The following is an 18,178-nucleotide window of genomic DNA, read 5'->3' as shown; positions in this document are numbered from 1 at the left end:
CCCAGTCCCAGGCAAGCTGGGGACGGTGCGAAGCTGTGCCGCTGCCGGGTGCTGTCAGCGGGACTGGACCTGGCCCAGCGCCGGCAGGAGCCCAGACCCTGGCACTGTCTGGTGTCTGGCCTCCCCCTGCCGATGTTTCACCCCACCAAGAGCCGTACGGAGTGTTTACCCCAAACCTGCCGCAATCCATGCCCGTGTTGCACCAGCGCCAGGCTGGATCTCCAGAGGGCTTTTGGGAAGAGCCATTTTGGGATGGGCTGGTGTGCACGGGGCCAGCCTTCCCCGCCCCCCCCCCCCCCCCCCCCCCGCTTGCCCAGAGCTTCCTCGTAAAATTTCAGCAAGACCCACACCACCTTGAGATTTTCTGAAACACTAACTGTAGAGATCTTCGTATTTGTCTGGCAACTTTTGGGACATGAAGTAGGGAGCCACAAATAAACCTCACAGATTTGGTCTTCTCTGATGGTTTTATTAATGGTTTACTAATATTAATGGGTGTCAAGTGGACCCAGTACCCCGAGTCGTGGCAGAGGGGAAAGCCCCGTCCTAGGAAATAATATATACAGTGACAAATCCAGGCGGGCGAGCGTCCCCGCCATTGCCCGAGCAGCCTCAGGCTTGCAGGGAACCCTGAAGCTCACGGGGAGAAGGCAGAGCCGCCCCACGCCCCCGCCGGTGCCTTCATCTGGGGATTTTGCTGCAAACCCAGCGGGCGGGCGCTGCGCACTTGCACTCGGGCTGCAGCCACATCCCTCCCGGCGTGTCCCCAGCCGTCCCCCTCCCCGCCACGGAGCTCCCGCTCGGCGGCAGCGGGCGCCGGGCGCCGCCGGTCCTCAGGCGTGGGGACGCGGACGGGGACGGGGACGGGCGGCCCCGCCCGCCACCTCGCGCCGCCAGGGGGCGCGGCGAGCGCCGCGCGCCCGCCCGACTGCGGCACGGCGTGGCCACGTGAGCGGCGGCGCGGGGGCGGAGCCGGCGAGCGGGTGCGCGCGCGCGCGCGCGGCGCGGTGAGGTCAGACGTCGTTGGCGCCGGCTTGGCCGCCCGCCATCTTGGCCCCTGTGTGGAAGCGGCTGAGGCGCGGCGTCGCGGCGCCGGGAGCGGCAGCGGCCTCGCCGAGTCCGGGAGCCCCCGGGGAGGCCAGAGCGCCGGCCCGCCCCGCTGCGCGCCAGGTAAGCGGCGGCGCCTCCGCTTCCCCGCAGCCCCCCGCGGGCCTGCGGCGCGGACCGGCGCCGGGAGGAGCGGGCGAGCGGCCTGCGCCGCATGGCCCCGGGCGGGGGCGGCTTCCGCCCGGCCTGGCGGTGGCGGGCCCGTGGCCGGCGGGGAAGGGGGTGCCCCCGGGGGCCGGCGCCCCGCTGCCCGCCGGGGCCGGGCGGAGGGAGGTGGCGCGGCGCTGGGCCCGCGGCGGGCGGGCAGGCCGGGCTGCCCCGTGCCGCTGGGCCGGGCCGCGCCGCGCCGCATCGCCGCCTGGGGCCGGCCGCGCCCCGCGCCGGGCACGGCGCCGGGCCTCGCCCGCGGGCGGCTGGAGGGGGCTGCTGTGGTGGGGGCGGCTGAGGGCTGCTCTTGCGGGTGTGCTGCTTTTTTCTCCCGCCGTTCCTCCCGCCGCCTCCCCCCCTTTCTTTTTTAACGGCTCCAGGTCTCTCTGTCTCGAGGGAGATTACTCGAGAAACGTGCCGTCCCCTTGGTGCGTTTGCGCTCACTTTGTGGCTGTGATTCTTCTTCCAGAAACGCGGGGGGAGGGGAGCCTTTTCTTACGGGATGCTGGAGGCACATGCAGGGCACGGCGCTTCGGTTTTCTAACTCTGAAATAATCATCCACAGTTCTTGAGATGTACAGTAAAAAGCTGTTCCTGGGTTATTTGATGTAGGAGTGAGTGAAGCACCATTCAGGAAGGTATTGTTTCTGCTCCTAGGGACAAGGTTTGTAGGGGTGAGGTGATCAGAGTCAGGGGTGTTCATATTGATAACGCTTAAAGGATGGTGTGAGTGTGGTTAGATGACATGGCTAAAATTCAGGCAGCCAGTCTGCAGTGGGCATATTGGGAGCCATCACCTAGGGATGCAGGAGTTGAAAATCTTGAGGTGAAAGATGGCCCAGATGGTTTCTGGTTCAGGTCGTCTTTATGGGGAAGGGGAGCATGTATAAGAGCATGGTGCTGGGTGTTGAAAGGAACGTTTTTCTGTTTCTTTCCTTTTTGTGTCTCACACGTGTATTTTGTAACCTTGTTCCTTTGTGGAAGGTCTTGAACTCTGTATCATTGAGGAAGAACCATTTTTCCTTGCTGCTCTTTGATTACTGGGGTCAGATGAGTATATTAGTAGAAATTAGCATTATTTCCAACAGAAGGAACAGGGCTCTAATTTTTAATAGCTTTGTTTCTTCTGCAGTGAGGCATCAGGCCTACCCGTTGTCTAGTTTTCAGAGGTCTGCTCAGACAAGAAACTGCTTTTGAAGAGGGGAGGAAACAGGACATGATCTCATTTGTGCATCAGTGAGAAACAAAAGGATTACCGTTTAATACTGACTGCCAGGAGCTGAATGGCTGTCACTTTTCTTTGAATTAACATAGTCTAGAGAATTTTTCCTCAAAGTTAATTTTAGGGTGTTTTAGTGCAACTCAGCTACAGCCTCCTTGGGACTAAGGAATCTCAAAGCTTTTTCAGAGAAAAAGAATCTCAGAGTTCTTTGAACTTGGTGAATGTTCAATGAAAATGCAGTTTGTCCCTCAGAATATTGTGCTCAGTGAGGAGTATGACCGCTTTGGTGGAGGTGTGGGCTTAAGAGGTAGCTGTTCAGACTGAGGTGAGAACTGGCATAGGCTAGTGCTTGTGTTTGGAGACTAGGATTATGGCCTCTGTGTGTGTCTCTGTCACCTAGAACTCTGCCTTATTGTATATGTGTTTCCTGCATAAAGTGTATTGCTTTGGTAATTTGGTAATGTATTGCTTGTAAAATATGTATAAATCAATACAGAGTCATTTTTGTGAGTTTTGGTAATAGAAATATTCTGTCTCTTTGCAGTTTAGTAGCAATTTATAATTTCTTTACTCTCATTTAGGCTTCATAACAGGAACCCTAGCTTTTTGTAGAGCAACGTGGAAAAATAGTTAACTTGGTTGCCGGAGTCCTTGTTCAATGATACAGATTTATGGTATGCATCTTCTGTAGGTCCTGTTTCCCCACATCCTGAAGCCTGCTAGGGAAGGTGAAAGGGGCCACAAAGAGCAAGCAAAAGATGATATAGTTCAGAAGGCAGCTGTCATGTAGGTTTTGTTCTGTCTGAATGAATGCTGTATGTCAATAAAAAGAAGGAATGTAAGTCAAAGCAGTGGGTATGTCATACGGGGTTGACTTCAGCCAGGTGTCCTAGGTTATTGAAAGTGCAAGCCCTTTATTCCAGAATATTTTTCAGGCTAACTAACAGGAGTGATGTGAAAGTGGAGAGAGGGTGAAAGATGTAGTCTAAATATCGTATAAGGGTGGCGTGGGTAAGAGGCTTAGATGTGGAGATGGAAAGAAAAAGGTAGCTCTTGCAGAAGGATTAAACCCTTTCATAGTGTGCCCTTGCAGAGGAATAAACTCTTGCGTAGTGTGTTGGAGATGTGAGCGAAGAAAAAACATTCCTCTGATCCTTTTGTTGAAGGAAGAGTGGGACATCTTCAGAGGCTGTGTACAGTAATGGAGGGTTTGAGGGGAGGAAAAAAAAAAAACTCCGCCCTGAAAATGCACCACCTTTCCACTAGTTGGGGATGGATGTTGGGCTTGTAATGACGGGACTGCCAGTAGTGTGTTACTGGTAGAACCAGTTGTTCATCTTCTGTAGCAAATTTTTTCTTCACTCAGCTTCATGCCCTCTTTTTTTTTGGGTCTGGGTTTCACAAAACCCTATGGAAACTTCTCATGGGTGAAAGCAGGTGTAAAAATAAAAGCTGAGATTTGTGGGAGGAAATAATGCTGTGTGCATGTTGGTGAAATGAAAATGGAGTGGACAGAAGTCTTAAGAGGAAGATGAAGTCCTAATAAAAATCAGATGAGGACAGCTTTTATGTCTATGAAGAACAGGCTAACAGAAACAGACTGTTTTTATTACAAATACCTCAACCATTACATAACATTCTAACTAAATGCTAACGAACTAGTCTGTTACAGATTGCAAACACGTATTAAAGGGAGAAGATGTGTATCATTCACATTGTTCATATTTTTAGATACCTGACACTGTCCTGGTAAAATTATAGTACAAAATCAACATTACATATCTTCAGTCTGAAGTACGATGGTGATAAATTTTAACTGATGTGTGTTTGAAAATAATGTGGGCTACACTTTCAAGGGCTTACAACATCAGAGACAGGAATCACTGCACTTTATGTTCAGGTACGTCAAATGCACAATTAGTGCCTGAAGAACTGTGGCATCACCTGGTGCTGGGTGACTGAGAGAAGAGGGGTCTATTGAAAATCTTTTTAAATCAATGTATAGCTGATTCCTAAATGAAACGGCAGCTTTCCTCAGTATTTCGTTAGTTGGGTTATAAGATGTAGCTCATCATGCTCAGAGGTACCAAATGCTTTTTTAAAGTAAAACCAGCAATGGCTAGGTTGCCCATTTTTTGCCACACTTCTTGCTTAAGCTAGCAAATCAAACTTTCTCTGCTTAGAAAAGCAAACCTTTTCAGGCTGTCCTCATTAAATCATGTAAACAGCTACAGTTTGTATTAAAATTAGTATTTGTAAGCATGTGACCTTAATATTCCTAGATTTTAGTGTTTGTAAATTTTTACTTATACTTTAAAATTATGACTGTAGACTTAAATTGTATTTGCAGGACTAATCGTTTAAGTTATTCTTGGCAAAAGAAACACTATTTAACTCATTTGAATCTTTAACTAAGGTGGAAGTGCTGGAACACCTTCCTTTTGTCTGAGAAGCCAATGATTTTCTACCAATTTAAGACTTCATGTGCTTTAGAACTTAATATATTTCTTCTGTTTCAAAGTAACCATATATTCCACTGAAGGACCTCATTGTCTTTAGATCAATGCATTGATGCTTTAATTTTGAAAAAAATGCATTTTTGTATTTACAGGGCTTGTTTTGTAATAACGTTTAGGACAGTCTGTGCTTCCTGTACAAGTGTATCTAGGTGTATATATAGGTGCACAGCAGAAGTGTTCTAGTGAGGAGGAACAATAACATTTTCTCTTGCCAATGTGTATAAATAGTCTGTAGGAGAGGATGTGTTCTAGTAAGAAAAACTTGCCTTGAGCTTGTGATGTAGCTACTTGGTTAATTTGCTGGAGTCACCTTGGTTAGGAGGCATACTTCATGCCACAAATCAAGCTATCAGCATGGACAGAGCTTTGTAGTATGCACTTAGTTTTGGATAAAGAAAAGTTTCTTGATAAGTGTTTTGATAATGTATTGAGCCTTCTTAGTTATTTAACTACTGCGTCTTGAAAGCAGAGTATCAAGGGACACGAGGTTTTTTTATTTTTTTCCCCTAAGCAGAATAAACAGAACCAAGAGCAACTGAAGATGTTAAACTTCATCTGTAGCCATTTGGCAGATGCGAGTTTACTTCCATGGAAAATGGGTTCTGTAATGCTGAAAGGCAGATAAATAAAGCTGCGTATGCTGATAAGGCTTTTCTAATTTAGCTTCTCATCTTTTTTCTTTTTTTTTCTTAACAAACCATGAATGAATCCAGTCTAAAGCAGGGGGCTGAAGTTGACCCTTACTGTAATTAACCAGCGTTGTCCAGAACTGTTGTCAGTGTAATTTTTGCAGCTGCATCTCTTACATGCTGAGCATTCTTTTGGTGAAGGAGATGGCCTCTGCTCCAGGAAACTAGTGAGTCACAGGGAAAAACATATAACCAGAGATCCAGATGATAACAGGCAGCAGGTAGAAAAGACTGTTGGTGAGCAGCCATCAGCTGTCTCCAAGCTGGACCAGACCAAGGAGCAAATTCTACCACCTTTGTATGCAAAGGAGTGAATTTTTTTATTGATGCTATCAATAGTATATTATAAGCTGGTACATTTGGCAACCCTGGCTCTCACTATCACAGTGGTTGTATCTTTGATAGCCTTAAGAGCAACTATGCTGGAACATCTCTTGATACAGAGGAGAAATTATGATTATTTTCGATGTACATGAATCAGGTTAGGAATATGGTAGGAGTTACAGGCCACACAGAATTCGGATATTGAGCAAGGTGGGAAGTTTTGAAGGTAGTGACAAGTAGCTTAAGTTATTACATAACTGATTAGAGTAACTGGTTTTGAACAAGTTTTTGTTATTGTGCTAAGGTTGTACAGAACTCTGTATAAAATTGTTTATTCTGTAGATTCCTACTGTTGATGACTGTGCCTCCATCTTTGGGTTAGACCCTTCAATAAAAAAAAGTATCTTGAGAAGCTGAACCAGAAAAAATGTTGGGAAAAAAATAGCTAGAGAAGAGGGAATTCATTTTGGCACATCTGTTCTAAAGAAGAATGAAAATTCTTAAGGATGTAGCCCTAGAGTGGTTCTTGGGCACTTCCAAAATATTCTGAAAGAGCTCACGAACAGAAGAGCTTGCCTGAACATTATTTCAAAGCACCATCTAACTGATTTCTGAAGTCAAAAACCTTAGATGTAACTATCTATGTTACTTAAAGACTGATCTATGAATAGGGGCTTTGGAAAAACAAGTTTTATATAAAAACTTTTACTTATTTGCAGCTGAGGTCGGGGGTACTTTAAAGGTGCAGAAAAGTGTGATGTGGAGAGAAATCCACTGCTCAAAGTGAGTTGTGGTTCCTTGGGAAGAATGCTGAAACTTAAGTGTCACTTCCTCTATCAAGAAATGTTCATTATTACAGTGCGGCTTGCAGATTGTGGTAAGGGAGCAGGAAATGGAAGTCTTGGAAAAGATTCTTTCAGTTATTCACAGCAAGGAATGGCTTTACATTTGTCTCTTAATCTGTCCTGCCCCCTTCCACTGTCCAGTTCGACGTGGGATGGGTGGGGAGGGTTGGAAATATGCCACCAGTTTAAATGGCATTTGTTGTGGTTTGAGCCCAGCCCAGCTGGCAACTAAGGACCACACAGCCGCTTGCTCACTCCCCACCCCTGGTGGGATAGGGGAGAGAATCGGAAGATTAAAAGTGAGAACACTTGTGGGTTGAGATAAGAACAGTTTAATAATTGAAATAAAATAATAATAATAATGAATTGTAATGAAAAGGAAAATAACAAAAAGAGAGAGAAATAAAACCCAAGAAAGACAAGTGATGCAAATGGAAAATCAAATGCTCACCACCAACCGACTGATGCCCAGCCTGTCCCCAAGCAGTGGCCCTCCAGACAGCTTTCGCCTAGTTTATATACTGAGTGTGATGTCATATGGTATGGAATATCCCTTTGGTCAGTTTGGGTCAGCTGTCCTGGATGTGCCCCCTCCCAGCTTCTCATGTATCTCCAGCCTTCTCAGTTGGTAGAGCATGAGAAGCTGAAAAGTCCTTGACTTCGTGTAAGCACCGCTTGGCAACAACTAAAACATCAGTGTGTTATCAACATTATTCTCATACAAACTCCAAAACACAGCACTATACCAGCTACTAGGAAGAAAATTAACTCTATCCCAGCCGAAACCAGTACAGCATTGTTTCTGAGTTTGTAACAAAGTGCAAGGGCTTTTGCAGTAAGAGTATTAAAACAAAAGGGAAAAATGAAACAGCGAAGAGATGGGTAATTTTAAATGGCTGCAACTTCTACTGCTCATCTGTTGGGATCTAGTCTATTTTCATGTACCTATTGATTATCTTTCATCAGCTTCCTAAGGGGAAGTGTTTTGCACCAAACACTGACCGACTTAAGGAGTGAACTGTTGTTCAGCTCAGTTGTTTCTGGTAACTTATCCCAGACAGCCGTCTGCAGAGGAACAGATCCTGAGCACTGCTCAGCCCGCATCTGGAATCAGATCTGCTGAAGTGCAGCCAGAAGAGAACTGCAGGTCGCTGGTACTCTGTATGTTTAGAAATAAGAGAAAATACAGTAACATGTGGAGACTTCTTGCTCATACCTTTTTTTGCTGTAGGGTGCAAGTAATTCTATTTCCTTTATTCTTGCAAATGGATCCTCAAACCCACCATCACCACTGGTTCTGATTATTCTTTCTGTGCAATTAAATCTAAATGTAGCAAGTGCAGAGAAGTGCCAACCATTTTAATATTTTCAGTACTCTCATTTGAACGGACATGGGAACATTTGTATGTCATCAGTTGTGGAGCTTCCCTTTTGCTCCCCTGTTCTCAGCCTGACAGAGCAACTGCTACTCAGGATGCCACTAAGGAGGAGACTCCCCATGTCGCTTTCTGTGTGCGTGGGGACAATGGCTATGCTAGTATTTTTGCCTTTCCAGGCTTCTGCTGGATGGTGTGATGCAGTTGAGCAAGAAACAAAGTGGTACTTGTGACAGCGTGCTAAGTGCGTTTGTAATTTTTTAAGGGACTGTTTGTGATCTTAAACATTAACAGATGCCTTTACAGAGAGTGGCTGCAGTCAGGATAAGCTGACCTAAATTAGTTTGTAAGAAGCCTAGTGAATAGTTTTAACTTTTTCAGATAAAAAAGAATTCTGATAGGTAAGACAGGTCGCGTTCATTTTCTGTGTTCAGAGAAAAGTGCTGCCTACCAACCTACTATTACGGTACTTTGGTAGCAGGTACGTGGCTTTTTTCTGCAAGAAATTGCCTTAATTTAATTTATCTTTTTCTCAAATAGGCAGCGATTCAGTTTTGAGAGCTTTGAAGTTTTCTCATTCTTCTAAATAATGGAAATTTCTTTAATAAATGCTTTTGCAAATCTTTAAAATAAAAAATCTCATTTGGCATCTGCAAGTTGAAAAGCTAATTGCGTGAAAGCACTTACATTGTTCTGTTCCCAGAAGTAATGAGAACGCATCTCATTGTGATGCTCTTTAATTGTATAGAAACTGTTCTTGTATTTTTTTTTTTTTCTGGTCCTGGCTTCCTTCCAGCACTTCAAAACTCCTGCCACAATTAAAAATTTACAGTTTAAAAAGTTTCTTAACCAACTGCATGAAACTGGAAAATGAAGAATCTGTCTTGCAAAAAATTTGCTCTAATGCTTAGTGACAAAGAAATAAAGGCTTGTAGAGAAATTGTCAGGCTAAGAAGGAATAAAATAGCCTGCCTTAAAAGTGAGCTGCAAAGAAGTTTTGGATCTTACATTTTCAGAAATGAATACGTTTTTAGTTGAAATGTATTCAGTAATCTTGCAAAACATCTAAATTATTCTAATTTATGTTTGAGGATTATCAGAACATGGCAAGAATAGCTGTGTTGTGTTAGTGCATTAGCTTTATGGTGTGCTAGTTCTGACTTACGTGTGGCACGCACTGTCAGTCTCATTACTGGAATATCTTGAAAAATACTTTCTGGCAAAGAAGCTGTTTAAATGTGCTTTGACTTGAAAATGGGCTGGTACTTGAAGGAATGCTTCTAATACAGTACAGTTAGTAGTAGTTATTAATTTTTGTCATTTTTACTTGAGCTGTGGTGGTGGTATTTTCTTCCCACTCGTCTAGTTTATATAGAACAAATGAGTACATGAGCTAGACGCTTGTAATACCAATGAAGGCTGTAGTATGTTTTATGTGGTCACTATACCCCACTGGTGAAATTTTAGCATAACAACTGTGTTCTTCTCATATAATATAGATTGTAGTCTTTTCAGGCTCTAGAAGCTTTTTATTCATGTATCAGTGAGAAACAAGATTTGGTTTGCATTGCTGCTTTGTTGTGCCTCAACCTAAACTGGGAATTGCTCTGAAAAGAATTCTAAGCTCATCCCCCTAGCCTGTTGGTCATTACTATTTGAGTTTGCCAGCAGACATACAGAGAACTATTTCTTTAAGCATGAGTCCACGTTTACTTTGGTCATCAAGTGGGAAGCTATCTGGGACAAGTGCAACCTTCCAAAACCATGACTGTAAGGACAGAAGCAAGATATGCTGGATCAGTGTTGAGGTTGGTGTGTTTATATCAAGATCATTCTGGTCCGTTCCAGTAGAGGTGAATGCTGAACCCAACGTGCATTTGGTCTAGTGGCACACAAGGGGTTTCTGATTCTCATAATTTTATGGTGCCTGTGACACATGCAACTATGGTGTACAACTTCAGCCTTTAAGTCCATTCTATTACTTGGTTGTATACAAATTCCATCAGTATATTAGCCTAAAGAACTATCCCTCGTGTTGCAAAGACGTTTGAAAAAATGACTAAAGTAAATTTTCTAAACTCAGAAGCCAATTTAAAATCACTTCTGTATAGATCTTTTAAGCCAGTCATCAATTTTTTTGGCTACTCAGAAGATGAGAGACTTGAGGCTGAATCTGGACATTGCATATTTCACTTCTTGAAGGTATTTGAATGCTAGAGTAAGTATGAGAGAGGATTTCTGTAGGAGTCTTGTGCCTAAAGGTCCTGCTGCTGGAGATAGCAGGTGTTGGATTTTCAGTTCAGAATTGTGATGTAAATATTCTAAGCAGAATGGTTTTTGGGAGCTCGTATGTTTAATTTAGTATAAGCTGTATAGTTTCTCTTGAATTTACTCAACTGTTCAGGGGGAGAATACGCACAGCTTTTGCATGAGTGGTGGAACATGGAGGTGCAGTGGTAAGTCTAATGACGATCCAGACTAGGAAGTTGTAGGCAATAGTAGAGGCTTTTTTGTTAAAACTCTCTGGTGATACTTGTACCCTTTATCTAACTTCTGGTAATTCAAAGAATTATATGCTACTACTGTTTTCTTCTGAAATTCTGGAAATAGTGTTTAATGTGACAAGCAAGAGGGAGGGAGCTTTGGAGCTTTAATTTTATCATCTGTATTTAGGTTGAAGATACAAAATGCATTGAAGGGAGTTTCTTAATTTGACCTTGTTTGATACTTGATACTTTTTTAAATTGATTTCTACTTTAATTTTAAACTTATCTTTAAAATACAAAGCTATTGTCCTTCCTTTACAGAGGATGTAAATTTACTAGAAAACTGACTAGAAAGAGTGAAAACCTTAATGTGAAAACATAGGATCAGTAGTCTGAGGAAATTGTTTTCCCTGCTGGGAAGAAGGGCAGGGGTTGGTTGTTAGTTGGTCCTGAACTCTCTCTAAGTCACCTGTTCATCTGCTGCTGGTTAGTAAGTGTCTGCACTCCAGACCTCATTCACTGCCTGTTGCTTGGAGCATCTGTTGCTTTCTCTCATCTCCTTTTCTGTGGTGATGTGCTGCCTCCTTACAAATTTTGTTTGTTTTCTGGGAAGCCCCAAGGAGTCTGTTTGTATCTTAGTAGCTACAAAGTAAAAGTTAAATATGTCGCTGGCTCTTGGTGAGCTTCTGAATGGTAACAGTGAAACTACCCATAAAAAGTTACTAGCCACTCTGCTAATTTGAGTTACAAGGTGGGAACTTCAGCTCAAATCATACCCTGTAGGAACTTAATTCCCATTGACTGTAGCAGGAGATAGATGCCTAAATAGCTTGGAAGCATTGTGGCTTTAGCCTAAATTTTAACCTGAAATTTAACTTCAGTTCATCAGCCTCTTCCAGTGAGAGAGGTGGTGCCAGTGCTTTGTCCTTCCAGCTTTTTTCTTTGGAAAAGAGATTCCCCCCCCATTTTGAACCATTTCTATACTATCTTCATTCTGCTTGATGTGATAGGGATTTAAAGAACTACATTGGATGTTATCACAGCCAAAATAATTCTGTGCAGGGCTTGGACAGAACCTTACTTTTAGTTTCAAGAGAATTTGCTTTACTTCACTGTGTAGCCATCTCTTTACAAAGATGGCAAGAAAGTGTTTTAAAAAAAAGTTAGGTAGTCATTGTTTGGTTGTCTTTTAGTACCTATCAACCTCTAAAACCTGCTATCTTTGTACATCTCAAAAACGTGGCTTTTTGTTCTTTGATAATTTGTAATGTGCCTTCTGTAACCAGTCTTATGCTATTTATTTTAAATGTTTCATGGGTAGCACTTTGCACATTTTAGATTTGAATCTCCTCTAGTGATAAAACTGGGATTATGTCTCAAATGTGGAATAATCTACAGCCAGAAGAGTACTTAAAAGTGTAATTGTACAGCTAAAGTAGAGGTATTACATCTTCTGCATGTACAATAGTTGAGAACTGAATAAAATTTTTAAGGAGATGCTTACTAATTTCAGCATTTTGTTCTTAAGAATAGCTGTATTTATGTTTGAGTGCCTCTTTACATTATCTCCTTCCTTCCTTCCTTGTAAAAGGCAAAAGTAAGTATAAGAGCTGTGTTGATGAACAGCTTCTCTTATCCGGTAGAAAGTGGGAGACCAAAATTGGGCCACTGGTATAAAACGTGGAAGAAAGTGACATACATAAACATTGAAAGAATTGAATCTCTGGGTAAGAGTATTGCCCTAGATAATACTTAGATAGTATTTGTCAAAATGTTGAACAGCTTTATTTGATACTCTGAATATAAACATGCAAAAAATTATCCTCAAACTAAATGAAATAAAAACTGTTCTTTCTTTTCCCAGAGTTCTTAATTAGCTGTACTGGCATCATTCTGCCTGTGAGGGGAGGGGACCATAACTTCTCTGTTGCCTGAGGTCACTTCAGAAGGAGAAGAATTCATAAACAGTACAGGTATCAGAAATTATCTTAGCTAAAAGAAAGAAGCTGTGTGACACCTGAAAATATTTAGTGCATTTTTGACAGTTTTATTGCCAGTGTGGCTTTATCCTGTCTGTGGCTTTTTGATCCCTCATTATATGGGCACATTTAAAAACACTTGCTGATCATGATTGACCCTATGGATCAAGCTTCTTCTGGCAGGGCTGTTCCACAGAAATAAGATTTCTGTGCATGTTAAGTGAAATATTCATGCATGTATAGTTAAATAGATATTCAAATCTGTGGACAGAGACAAATTTGAGGTTTGCATGGTTGCTGTCCTTTTATCTGTGTTTTTTTACTCCAGCCAGCTGCTCTTAACTTATTTTTCCTTTTGTTCTCAATAATGCACTGGAAAAAATGAATAGAACTAACAGATTTTAGTCCATGCTAATATTTTTCTGCTGCAGGATGTGTCTTAACTTAAATAAAAGTTTATTTAAAAAGTGTTAGTCGCTGCTGTTAGTGCCATGTTAGACTTCAGAGACTCTGCGTAAAAGTTCCCTGAGATGTTGTGGTTTGTTGCTGGTTGTCCTGTTGGAAGGCCATATTCTAGGTGACTAGTATTTTTCACAGAAGACAATTCAACAAGCTGCCTTCCAGCCTTTCAAAGACAGAAAAAGATTTGCTTGCTCTATAGATTGCTAGTTTAAACTAACATATGCTTTGTGGTAAAGTTAGTTTCTGTGTAGACTTTTTGTGGGTGGCTAATTTTGGTTGTTTTTCATTGCTTAGCTTAGTAGCTCTATTTAGACTGTTGTTAGGTGTCTCTTAGAACTGATGCAGACGTATTTGTGGATGCTCATTTCTGGCATCCACAGACTGCATTTTTATAAGATGTATCTGTGGGATAATGTCCTAAAATGGCTTTCTTCTGTCATGATCTGTTTTCCACCTGACATATCTAGTTTTGGTAGTGTTTTGGAAAGACTCTCTTAGGCTTTAAAGGGGAGTAATTCAAAGAATGATAGAACTAGCAATGCCTCCTTTGCTACAGCTTTGTCTCATGACAGAGTGCTTTGGTTATAAGGAGCAAAACTCATTTTGATTTTCCGTTTGGTGGCCATTAACAATACTCCTGTATAGATTGTCTAGAGCCTCAGGGATTGGCCTGTGCTACCGTTTTTCCTCTGAGGTGATGGGTGCAGAAGAGATGGTGATTAAAACAGCTTTCTTTTCCTACTCATCCACCTACCTTCACAGAATTTATAGAATCAATGCAATCTTTGCATCGTGTACCCTCTTTCAAGCTCTGCTGAAAACTGGTGAGCCCAAAATCTAGAGATGGGGAAGATGGAAATGTGTGTTAGCCTGCCTTTCTAAGGAAATAAAACTTAGTATAGATCTTGTTCAAGAATGAGTTGTAGTGAAATCTACCCAGAACTCTTTGAAGATCTGGAGAGCTTCTATTCTTGTAGGTCATAGAGCCATGTCTGAGGTACATGAAATAGAAGCTCAGAAGTCCCTAAAATCTTTACTGCAATTCTCAGCCTGCTTAGCAACAACCTACTTGACAATGAACCCTGTTGCAAATAGGGATATCCTGACCTTAGAGGTGGCTTTATTAGATAATTTGATTTGACAGAGACTTTAAGTGTTACTGAAGGTTTTTGAAGCTTGTTTTCATGTCATGTTAACTGACTTGTGCTGAAACTATTAAGAATTCTTAATAGTGGGATAAATGGCCAAAATGTTTTGGTGTGTGTTTGGTTTCCGTCCGTCGTCGTCCCGTCCCGCCCTGCCCCCCCCAAGTAAAATTTGGGCCTGAAAACATCAGTCCCAGAATGATGCTTTGGGCACTAGAAAGTTGTGAATATAAGGTCATCAATAAGAAATTGTTAGTGTGTATTGTTTATAAACATCCATGTCAGATAAGTGAACTCAGTATATGTAATTGTCATTCCATTTGTTATTTGTGTGCAGCCTTCTCTGTGCAAAACCAGGTATTCAATAATTACACAATATTTTTGAGTGTTCATTTAACAGGTTTCCTTGATAATGGTTACAAATAAAGCATGATAATGGTTACAAATAAATGATAATGGTTACAAATAAAGCACGAAGAAGGTTTTTTTGGGTTCCAGTACATTGAACACAGTATCCTATGTTTCTCTGTTTTAAATTGGCTTTGTATTTCTGCAAATGATCTAAATTATTCTCTTTGAAGATGACACGGTTGTTTTTCAGAATTTAATATCTAGGTGCAGGTTATGCTTAAGTTTTACAGTTAAGAGGCAACTTCTTCAGTGAAGTTCTAGAATCTAAATATGCCAGACTTACAGTTGAAATGAAACCTTTCCTTTCTAGCTGAAATTTTTAATGCCATGTTATTTATCTGGGGGTTTGAACGCAATGGTATTTTGAAATTAGTAACATTGAATTTGGGAACACCTTTAACATCAATCGAGCATGTGGCAAAAAAGCTTCATTTTTTCAGTTGCATTATTTAGTTCCAGAACTTACCAGAATCACATTCTTCATTGTGCCAGAAACAAAGCTATTCTAAGACAACTGGAGTTATGGCTGGATACAAATGACAAATTTGTATATGATGTTTTTTGCCCCTAAACCACTTTCTTTAGTGTGCTTAAAATAGTGTATGAAAAGTCTTTCTGGATTTGTTTCTTGTTTTCTGTTTTGAGAGAGGTGCTAATGTGTCCCAGTTATGAATAAAGTTTCATGTAGTGTTTTTTGTTTCCCACTTCACAGATGGGCATTTGAGGCACTGAGAGTTGAAGGTTCTAGGAAATCTTCAGCAGGTTTGAGTCCTGAATAGTATGCTTTGCCTTGAGTCATTCCAGCTCATCCTTCTCCAAATTTAGCCAAAATATAGCCCTTGGAGTGGAGGCGGCAGGGACTAGATAGCCTAGCTGTGTTGAATAGGGAATGTGTGAATTATTCTAGTATTTACTTAATGTTTTTAAGGCTTCAAAATCCTGCGAAGCTACTGTTCAGGTTACCTGTTCTAACTGATTGTGTGCTTGTAGGCTAAATAGGCGTGGGGTGTAGGATTTAAGAAGATAGGACTGCGTAAAAAATAACTGTAATATTGCTGAAGAAGTCTCTTGACATGTTACACTTGTGTAAAAAATAAAGACTTCTTTTGTCTAGAGGTTTAAAAATACAGTGTATAAAATATGGATCTAGGGAATTTGCCTTGTGGTCGTCTGTGCTTACATCAGCTAGGATGGGATGCCTGAAAAATACAGGGGATAGTAATCTTCCTCCCAAAGGTGAGGAGTGGTGTATGCTGTGCCTCAAGCATATAAAGAAACATATTACTTGGAAGACAATAACGTAGAGAATACAGTTATTTCTCATAGCCATAGTAAGAGTTGATCTGTCCCTGCCGAAACTGTGGATAAAGAAACTAACTTTCTACCTGAACCTTTACACAACTCTCTTCCCCTTTCTATGCCTGTCTGTACTTCACCAGCACAACAAAATTGTGTAGCTTATGCGGAATGCTGTTCTGTTCTCGCGTGTATGTAAAACTGTATTTTCACGTGTATAATAAAACTAGAAAATACTGAAACGGACGTGGTGGGAGAGAAGGAAGGAAACCAGACGAGAATTGATGTTTTAAACTTTTTAGAACTCCAGTCCTCAAAAGTGACCTTAAAATACGTGATACTTTCTTCCTTGTTTAACCACATAAGAACTTTTTTCCAAAGTGGAAGTAAGATCTCTTGTAGTCTGCAGTTGGTCCTAACGGAACACTATGCATAGTTTAAAGACATATGAACTAGTATCATTAAATTCTAAACAAGTCATTTTGGGGAATTCTGAAATGATCAGGAGAGCTAGGAACTTAGTGGAAAAGGTCTGCGTAAAAATATGATTCTGCAGTCTGGAATATACTGCATTCTGTTTGCTCTTCTACCAACTATAAGTATCTAAGAGGGCACAAGTAAATATTCCTTAACACAGACCAGGATACCTAGAACTTGTGGCAGCTACTTACTGTGCTAATTTCTGTACATATGCTTCTGAGTTCATTGCAGGATCTAAATAAGCCAGCCAGTTGCATTCTGAAAAAAATAGACTGGTCCAGAAATTACAGTAATAATTTTAACCTTAAAATCTTAAAGCCACCGTGAAGGAGGTCAATTAACTTATTTGATAACATTACAGAGTGGTTGAAAGGTAATCTTTGCTCCAGAACTTTGGGAGCATTGTGCCTTCTGTAATTATTCATAATAGTAACTGTAGTCATTCAAAATGAACCGCTGACTTGCTTAAATTTCTTAATGGTGCAGTGAACCCTGCCAGCTGCCAGTATTGCTTGTACTGTTGCCTGTCCTTCTATTTGCTATCATGGTAGTTATTTAATTTTGGTGAGTAGTTCTGACATCTTTTCTATGTTGCTGCTGTTCAGAGGTATATGGTTGTCTCATGTTCTTACTCATATGACAGTGAGTCTAAACCTAGTGGACAGCAGCACTTCACTTTTAAGGGTTTGACTAATAGAGTTCAGACTAACCGCTACCTTACTGATAATAACAAAAGATAAAAATATTAGGGCAAATTGGGAATCACTTGGTGAGTCTAGTACTTGCCAACCTATTGTATGCACAAATGAAACATGTCCTATGTTAAAATACCTTGTAGGTGGTGCTACTGAGGGAATGATTCCAATGCTCCGGTATAAGCATGTAGCATATACAACTAAAGTTTGAGTGAAAAGGCAAAGGTCTTAGAGCTGAATACATCTCATATGGCTTGAAACCATGCAATTATCTCTTTATAACCATTGTTAATGGCACTGGGTGCTTGTTTAATGTGTGACCTGGTAGGTATGTTTGTAGAGGGCCACATGGGCTCTTCAGAGGGAGGATTTGTCCTCCCTGACTTGAGTACCTGGTCTAAAATCTAATTTCACAAGTATATCTTCTTTGGGAACCAGTATCAGGTCTAAACTTAGTTAAATATGAATATGTTGACTGGCCTAATTTAAGAGAGCACTGTTTGCAGTGCTTGATTTATTTTCTGCAAGCCAGATTACTGAGGAATGTGCAATTTTAATCAATTTAAAGTATTCTGTTTCTTTTTCTTTGTAGTGTAACTTGGGAAAAAGCTTGTCAAACAGTACAAATTTTAATACTATAAAAGGCATAGAGCTCAGCTGTAGTGAGCAGACCAATTTTTGTAAATTTGACATAAAAAAAGCATTATTGGGGGAACATGATCACCACTTCCTGTTCTTTAAGCTATCAAATGTTCTAGAAAGAACAATTGGACTTGCCAATTGGAACTGGCCAGAGACGTCAAAAATAACAAGAAAGGGTTCTTCCAGTATGTAAGTTGCAAGCAGAAACAGAAGGCAAACATAGGCCCACTGTTAAACAGTAGAGGTGAATCAGTCACCGACAATGCTGAAGAGGCAGAGGTTCTCAACACCTTCTTCACCTCTGTCTTTACCAACACTGTTGGATCCCAGGCGTTGGGAACAAAAATCCAGGA

The 18,178-nt window shown here is 41.5% G+C and overlaps 1 protein-coding gene across 2 annotated transcripts in view; it reads left to right on the top strand.

Moving 5' to 3' along the window:
- Nucleotides 1-1,038: 1,038 nt before the first annotated feature.
- The window catches only part of PRRC2C (proline rich coiled-coil 2C), a 77,692-nt gene continuing 60,552 nt past the window's right edge, over nucleotides 1,039-18,178 (top strand). For both annotated transcript variants that reach the window (XM_082314232.1, XM_082314231.1), the window contains exons 1-2: nucleotides 1,039-1,170; nucleotides 12,580-12,688. The gene's annotated coding sequence lies outside the window, so the exon portion shown is untranslated. The remainder of the gene's footprint in view (nucleotides 1,171-12,579; nucleotides 12,689-18,178) is intronic.

Source organism: Platalea leucorodia (assembly GCF_965183815.1).
Source record: "Platalea leucorodia genome assembly, chromosome: 5".
Classification (NCBI taxonomy): domain Eukaryota; kingdom Metazoa; phylum Chordata; class Aves; order Pelecaniformes; family Threskiornithidae; genus Platalea; species Platalea leucorodia.
This window is presented reverse-complemented; position numbering and strand designations above follow the sequence as displayed.